We start from the raw sequence: 8,231 nt of genomic DNA on the forward strand, positions 1-8,231 counted from the left end.
CATGGGGAGAGGGTCGCGCTCTGCATATGCCCAGGGGCACGCTGCTGTTTTCCCCCCTTTTCTTTTCAGATTGATTTTTTTTTAAGTGCAAACATGACAAAAGAAAAGCAAACAGAACAAAAAAAAATCTAACCCCCAAAGCGTCCCAGGCTGGAAGGACCTAAGTGCAAAGAATAATAGAGTTGGAAGGGAAACCTGAGGGTCATCTAGTCCAACCCCCTGCAATGTAGGAGTATGGGAAAGGAGTACGACAAGGTTGTATATTGTCTCCCTGCTTATTTAACTTATATGCAGAATTCATCATGCGGAAGGCTGGACTGGATGAATCCCAAGCCGGAATTAAGATTGCCGGAAGAAATATCAACAACCTCAGATATGCAGATGACACAACCTTGATGGCAGAAAGGGAGGAGGAATTAAAGAACCTTTTAATGAGGGTGAAAGAGGAGAGCGCAAAATATGGTCTGAAGCTCAACATCAAAAAAACCAAGATCATGGCCACTGGTCCCATCACCTCCTGGCAAATAGAAGGGGAAGAAATGGAGGCAGTGAGAGATTTTACTTTCTTGGGCTCCTTGATCACTGCAGATGGTGACAGCAGTCACGAAATTAAAAGACGCCTGCTTCTTGGGAGAAAAGCAATGACAAACCTAGACAGCATCTTAAAAAGCAGAGACATCACCTTGCCTACAAAGGTCCGTATAGTTAAAGCTATGGTTTTCCCAGTAGTGATGTATGGAAGTGAGAGCTGGACCATAAAGAAGGCTGATCGCCGAAGAATTGATGCTTTTGAATTATGGTGCTGGAGGAGACTCTTGAGAGTCCCATGGACTGCAAGAAGATCAAACCTATCCATTCTGAAGGAAATCAGCCCTGAGTGCTCACTGGAAGGACAGATCCTGAAGCTGAGGCTCCAAGACTTTGGCCACCTCATGAGAAGAGAAGACTCCTTGGAAAAGACCCTGATGTTGGGAAAGATGGAGGGCACAAGGAGAAGGGGACGACAGAGGACGAGATGGTTGGACAGTGTTCTTGAAGCTACGAACATGAGTTTGACCAAACTGTGGGAGGCAGTGCAAGACAGGAGTGCCTGGCGTGCTATGGTCCATGGGGTCACGAAGAGTCGGACACGACTAAACGACTAAACAACAACAACAAGCAATACTGGGATCGAACCTGCAACCTGGGTGTTATCAGCACCATGCTCTAACCAACTGAGCCATCCAGGCTAATGACATGTTACTGCATTGACCGGGAATTGAATCCAGACCTACTGCTTGGCAGGCGAGAATTCTACCACTGAACAACCAATGCTGTAGAAAAGGAAATAGAAGGGGGGGGGGCACCTTTGTGGTTCCACTGGGGATCGAACCCATGGCCTCCAACATACACACCATCCATTTAAAGTTACAGGTAGGTAGCCGTGTTGGTCTGACGTAGTTGAAACAAAATAAAAAAATTCCTTCCAGCAGCACCTTAGAGACCAACTACGTTTGCATGCACACGAAAGCGCATACCAATGACAAACTTACAGTAAAATAAAAAAATTCTTTCAGTAGCATCTTAAAGACCAACTAAGTTTTTATTTTGGTATGAGCTTTCGTGTGCATGCACAATTATTATTTTTATTTTTTATTTTGCTTCGACTCAGACCAACACGGCTACCTACCTGTAACTAAAACTTACAGTAGTTGGTCTCTAAGGTGTTGCTGGAAGGAATTTTCATACATTTAAAGCACATCTCCCCCTGCCCCGCCAATAATTCTGGGAACGACGGAAGTTGCTTCTCACAGAACTACAGTTCCCAGCACCCTCGAACTACAATTCCCAAGAATCTTGGAAACGTGCTTTCAATGTATGGTGTGTGCATGCAGCCAAAGCAATAAACCTATCCCCCCCCCCCAACTCTGACAGGCATCGTTCCGGTCACGCGATCCAATTTTCCGTTTGCAATCCTCCCGGCTACGCTTATTACTCTGAGTAGCTGCTGCTGCTGCAGGTACACAAGAAGCTTTGCGCAGCAGGGGAGCCGCCACCAGGATGAGCACAATGTGCGCCTTGGTCATGTGGCAATGCTGCAGACAGGGCCATCTTAAGCGTATCCGGCGCCGTGGTGCAAAGATCCCTCCGGTGCCCCACCCCCCTGTTTCTCAGAGTTGTTGTCAACCTTTTCCCAAGCCTCTGCGGGGATCACTCTCCTCCCACAGGGGCTTGGGAAGGAAGCTGTGCGCCCGCCATCCATATAGTTGGCGGGGCGCAGCTTCCATCCTAAACCTCTGCAGGGATCGCTCTCCTCCCGCGGAGGCATGGGAAGGAAGCTGCATGCCTGCCAGCTGGTGGGTATGAAGGAGGGAAAGGGGAGACCGGCGGCAAAGCCACGCAGCTCCCCCACTTGCTGGGGCACCCCTGAGAGGCCAGCACCCTGGCGCAATGAACCACTAAAGCCCAATGGGAAAGACAGCTCTGGCTGCAGAGCCTGCCCAGGTGCGTGGCAACAACAGTGACTGCTACAGCACCCACGGTTTCTGCAGCCCATTGCAGGCAGCAGATATGCGCAGGCAGAGAGATGCACATTCGTACCTGACTGGGTTGGTGCTTTACCAGTTACTGAGGCCTCTCTCACATAGGCATAGAGACGTAGAATCATCCAGTTGGAAGGGACACCCCAAAGGTCATCCAGTCCAACCCCCTGCAATGCAGGAATCTCAGCTAAAGCATCTGCGACAGATGGCCATCCGACCTCTGCTTGAAACCTCCAAGGAAGGAGAGTCCGCCACCTTCCAAGGTAGCTTGTTCCAATGTCAAACTTAACGTCTCCTTACGTTTAGTTGGAATCTGCTTCCTTGTCCTCTTGTTCCATTGGTTCAGGACCCACCCTCCAGAGCAGGAGAAAACAAGCTTGCTCCATCTTCCATGTGACAGCCCTTGGGATATTTGAAGATGGCTCTCATGTCACCTGTCCGTCTTCCCTTCTGCAGGCTAAACACCCTCATCCGTTCCTCAGAAGGCTTGTCACCCTCTTCTGCATACATGGGCCAGAAAACTTTGTGGAAGACCAACGCAGACCTCGCCCGTGAAGGATCCAGACTTTTCTGGGACGCTTCGGACAGCACACATGCCATTATTTGCACATTTCAGCGAGGCCAACAAAGAGAAACAAGGTTCCTTGGGTGCGGGAATTCAAGGCAAATATTTGTCGTGCCACATGGAGGCAACGGGTAAATCTCCTTGAGTCTCCTTGGGTGGGATCTGGTTTGTGGGCAGAGAATTCTAGGATCAGAGAGCAGGGTTTTTCTTTTTCTTTTTAAAAGGGCCTCTCTCTCTCTTCCCGTTCCAGAGGCTGAGATTCGCTCAGGTGCAGGAGGCAGAAGACATGCGAGTCTCCAGCCCCGGGGACATTCTTCTAAGTGAAAAGCCGGGCTGGTAATTGTCCGGATCCTCATTTATCACACATGCAGTTTACATTGCAAATTCCCCCTTTTTTTAAAAAAACAATATTTATTAAAGATTTTTCCAAACAACAAAAACATACAAAAATACAAAACACAAAAAAGAAATACAAAACACAAAAAATACAAAATACAAGAAATACAAAAATGCAAAAACAAAAATTCTAACTTACTGTATAACCCTTATTTCTAATCTATTGACTTCCTCTTTCCACCTCCTACTGCGGTTCTTTACATTTCATGCTTAGTAAATTCTAAATCTTATATAAACTCTAATTACATAGCTGCCAAGTTATCCCTTTTTTTAAGGGATTTTCCCTTATGCTGAATAGGCTTCCTCACGAGAAAAGGGAAAACTTGGCAGCTATGTAATTATTACCTCAATATTACCTTATTACCATACAAGGGCGTACCCACCGCGGGGCAGGGAGGGGCCGCTGCCCTACTCTAGAGGCAGGGCCGGTCGGGCAGCTGCGGGCAAGAGTGGCGCTGCCGGCGGGGCTGGTGGGCAGAGGCGGAGGACAGCCCAGCGGAGCGCGAGTTCGGCGCCCGCAGCAGTCTCTTGCGCCCGAGCCGTGCGGAGCCCACACAGCCGCGCTGTGTGGGAGGGGGCAAGGGCTGACGCTCCCGACGTTCGGGAGACCTTTGCGCATGCGCAAAGCGGGGCGCATGCGCACAGCGCGGCTGTGGACTCCGGCGGCCGCCGTGCAGGGCGTATGTGCACAGCGCGGCTGTGCTCAAAGGTCTCCCGAACGTCGGGAGTCGTTCAGCGCCTGCCAGACCGCTGCAGCAACGGAGCCTCGGATAGCTTCGCGGAGGCCGGGGCTTTGCTCCAGACCTCCGCGGAGGCCCCGATCCAAGCCTGGTTCCCTTCTCTCCCCCCCCGCCCACCCCAGACTTCCCTCTTCTCCTCTAGGCGGCCGCTGGTTTTCTCCCCTTCGCCGCCGTCGCTTCAGGTTTATTTTGATTTCACCTGGGCTCTGTAGCCCCGCCCACATCCCCACTTTGTGGCCCCTCCCCTCCCGTGCCTTGGCCCCGCCCCTTGCCCCCCCTAGTTTTGATCCTGGGTACGCCCCTGTAACCATATCTTTTATATCTTGTCCATATAAACTCAATCTATATCTACTTCTTAATTAATTTATCCTTATCTTCTTTCAATACATATTTCACACCCTTGTATTATCTACAACCTCTTTGTATCTCCCTCACTTCCATTGGTTCAATCTATTATACGCTTATTTTTCAAATAAATTTTGAATTTCTTCCAATCTTCTTCCGCTGCTTCTTTACTCCGATCCTGAAGTCTCCCCGTCAATTCAGACAGTTCCATATATTCTATCAATTTCTTCTGCCATTCATCCACGCAAATTCCCTTCTTTTCACCCTCTGCTTGGCCAGCCAAAAGGATCTCCCAGCCAGCTTTTACAGCCTGAAAATGGAGGCAAATGATGAAGTCCCGTGGTTTCAGATACAGACATGCAAGGGGTTGCTGCTAGATGACCTGTTTACTGAGCAATGCAGAGTTAAACTATGGAACTCGCTTCCGCAGGAAGAGACGGTGATGGCCAGCAACTGGGATGGCTTTAAAAGAAGGACAAATTCACAAAGGAGGATAAAGCTACAAATGGTGATTAGGTGATTCAGCAGGATGGCTCTGTTCTGCCTCCAGTTGCTGGAAACCGCAGGAGGGGAGAGGGCTCTTGCTTGCTGGTTTCTGACAGGCATCTGGCCGGCCCCTGGATGGGAGGGAGGTGGTTATGTACTCTGTTGCCCCCTGAAATCTACACATTGTAAGCTTTATATGAGAAATCGAGTTGGCAGAAACGGAACTCCACAGCGCCATCTGGTGTCACTGTGTTATAATGCACATGCAACACATATTAAGTGCTTTTTCTTTGCCAGTGTAGCTGAGTCCAGAGGGTCGCATAGAGGTGATAATAATAATAATAATAATAATAATAATAATAATAATAATAATAATGTGGTTGTCCCCACTTAAAAGGCCCAGTGTTGGAGCAAATTAAAAGTTCTGTCAGTAGCTATAAGGAATAACATCACATATTCTGCAGCAAAATGCCTCTCTAATTTGCTTATTCAAAGTTCAGAGTCCCCCGCCTGGGTTATAATGAGGCAATAAGGGATTTAATTGCAGATGCAACGTGAGGGTAATGAGTTACATGACAATTTAAGATGAAAACCAAAATAAAGGCCAAAAACAGACCATTGCTTGGAGATTCCAAATGCCGAGTACAAAGGGTTACACATCCACAATACACCCCAAAGGGAGGAAAGTCAGAAGAAATGTTTCAACCAGCTTTGATCTATAAAATATCCAGAACTGGATGAGTTTGAAACTTGCTGATCTTAGACAACAAGAGAAAATGAAAACACAGCCCATTTTGCATCGAGGCAATTTGCCTCATCATGCAGCCAGGTAATTGCATATTATTATTTTTACTATTTCCCCCTTACGTTCTCTTATCCTCCAGGTTAGATATATCAAAACATACTCATTTGCAATAAAAACTGTGTTTTTATTTAGCCAGGGGACTCTGTGGTTTTGGGTGGGATTATTTCCTTTGGCCACAGAGCAACGATTTGCAGGCCCCTATAAAGCTTTTCATATGTGCGAGTTTTTATTTTATTTTCATAGGCAGCTCTTGAAAGCTGCTGGGAGATCTTGGCATCGAGCTGAGTTTTACCCTAAGGCTGTAATCTTGGAAGAGCACTAATGTGGAACCGGGGTGCCCAGTGGGAGTCACAGAGGCAGGGGGAAGGAAATTTGGGAGCCTCCTGTCCTTGTGAAATCTGGAGCTTGCAGCCGGAGCAACAGAGAGAGTAAATTCCAGCTTGTAATCTGAGTTCCCGGGAAGGCAAAAGAGTTGATGGATCTCTTTGCATTTGATGGAGGAAAACAAATACTGTATGTACCTGTTTTACATTTTTTAAAAATACTCCCATATTCTTTTAAAACAGTGGCTTTCGAGCTACATTTCAGAACTTCTTACATGGCTTCTTTATTCCGAGGCCTCATCCTCACTCCCCCCCCCCCCCCAATCTCCACCGCCATCATTCAGCCCGGACACTGAGATCCAGCTCCGAGGGCCTTCTGGCAGTTCCCTCCCTGCAAGAAGTGAGGTTGCAGGGAACCAGGCAGAGGGCCTGTACAGGGAAGTTTTTAATGTTTGACGTTTTGTTCTGTTTTTAGTGTTTTGTTGGGAACCGCCCAGAGTGGGTGGGGAAACCCAGCCAGATGGGTGGGGTAATAAAAATAATAATTATAATACGGCTTCATGTGCATGCACACACACGAAAGCTCGTACCAATAATAAACTTAGTTGGTCTCTAAGGTGCTACTGGAAGGATTTTTTAAAATATAAATTACAGTGTTCTCAATGTATTTAATATTATTTTATATATGCAATTAATATATTTAATTACATATAGACACAATTAAATGCACAATTAATAGATTTAATAGATTTAATTATTAAACCATTTTAATGAACAAACCGATCTATGTGCTTTTGTTAAATATGCACAACACAAAGGCTTTAAGATGTTTTTTTTCTTTGAATATTGCCTCCAAAAAAGGCCTTGTGGGCCACAGGTTGGAAAACCTTGCTCTACATCATAAAAGAGTCCTCTTGCCTGGGATGCCATTATCACAGTGGGCAACCCGATCCCTGTGGCAAGTTTGCTGTCTCGCCACTTGCGAATCCTAGCAACTGGGATTTTATTTATCTGTTTATTCCATTCCATTTATTTGTTTCCATCATTTCCCATCCTACTTCTTGTAATTATTTTTATTAAAAAACCCAATAACCTCGGAGCAATTTAGAGGCCGACTTTGAGCTCCAAATGGAACACTGCAAAATATCAGACTGAAACATTATAAATAAAAGTTCAAACATGAAACACGCATTTAAGGCAGCGTGATGAACAGGCCACAAAATATTCTCTTAAAACACAAAAACGTTACAGGAGTCCTTTCCCCTGTCAAACAGCTCTCTCTTACTGTCAGAAAGTCCTTCCTGATGTTTAGTCGGAATCTCCTTTCTTGTAATCTGGAGCTAGGGAGCTTGAAAACCACAGATTTAACCAGGAGAGGAAGGAGTAGTTAGTTGAAAGAGCCTCTTCCAAAAATTGCATCCCTTCCCTGGGGAAGAAGAGAAGAGTTTGGCTTTGATATCCCACTTTATCACTACCCGAAGGAGTCTCAAAGCGGCTAACAATCTCCTTTCCCTTCCTCCCCCACAACAAACACTCTGTGAGGTGGGTGGGGCTGAGAGACTTCAGAGAAGTGTGACTAGCCCAAGGTCACCCAGCAGCTGCATGTGGAGGAGCGGAGACGCGAACCCGGTTCCCCAGATTATGAGTCTACCGCTCTTAACCACTACACCACACTGGGGAAGGGAATTCACTAGTTAAAGGGCACACTGCCTATATTTTCTCACAGTGGCCTACTTTAATTATATTGCTTTGCTCTTCTTTTGCCAAATAATACAAGATTCCTTGATCCTGGTGTCACTTAAATTTCTCTGCTATCTTCCTGTGGGCCGTGATCTTCACATGCTATTCTCATAGCTGCCAAGTACCCCGTTTTCCCCGGAAAAGCCCCGTTTTTCCCGGTGGTCCCCCGTATCACTTCGTCTCCCGTTTTTCTCCGTTATTTTCTCCTGCCGGCGGCCATTTTTCCCCTTTCCGATTTGCCCTTCTATGGGCACAAAAAATGGCCGCCGCCAGCTTCAAAAGTCACATCTACGCATGTCCGGAAGTGCA

The sequence above is a fragment of the Zootoca vivipara genome, chromosome 5 (genome assembly GCF_963506605.1).
Source record: "Zootoca vivipara chromosome 5, rZooViv1.1, whole genome shotgun sequence".
Classification (NCBI taxonomy): Eukaryota; Metazoa; Chordata; class Lepidosauria; order Squamata; family Lacertidae; genus Zootoca; species Zootoca vivipara.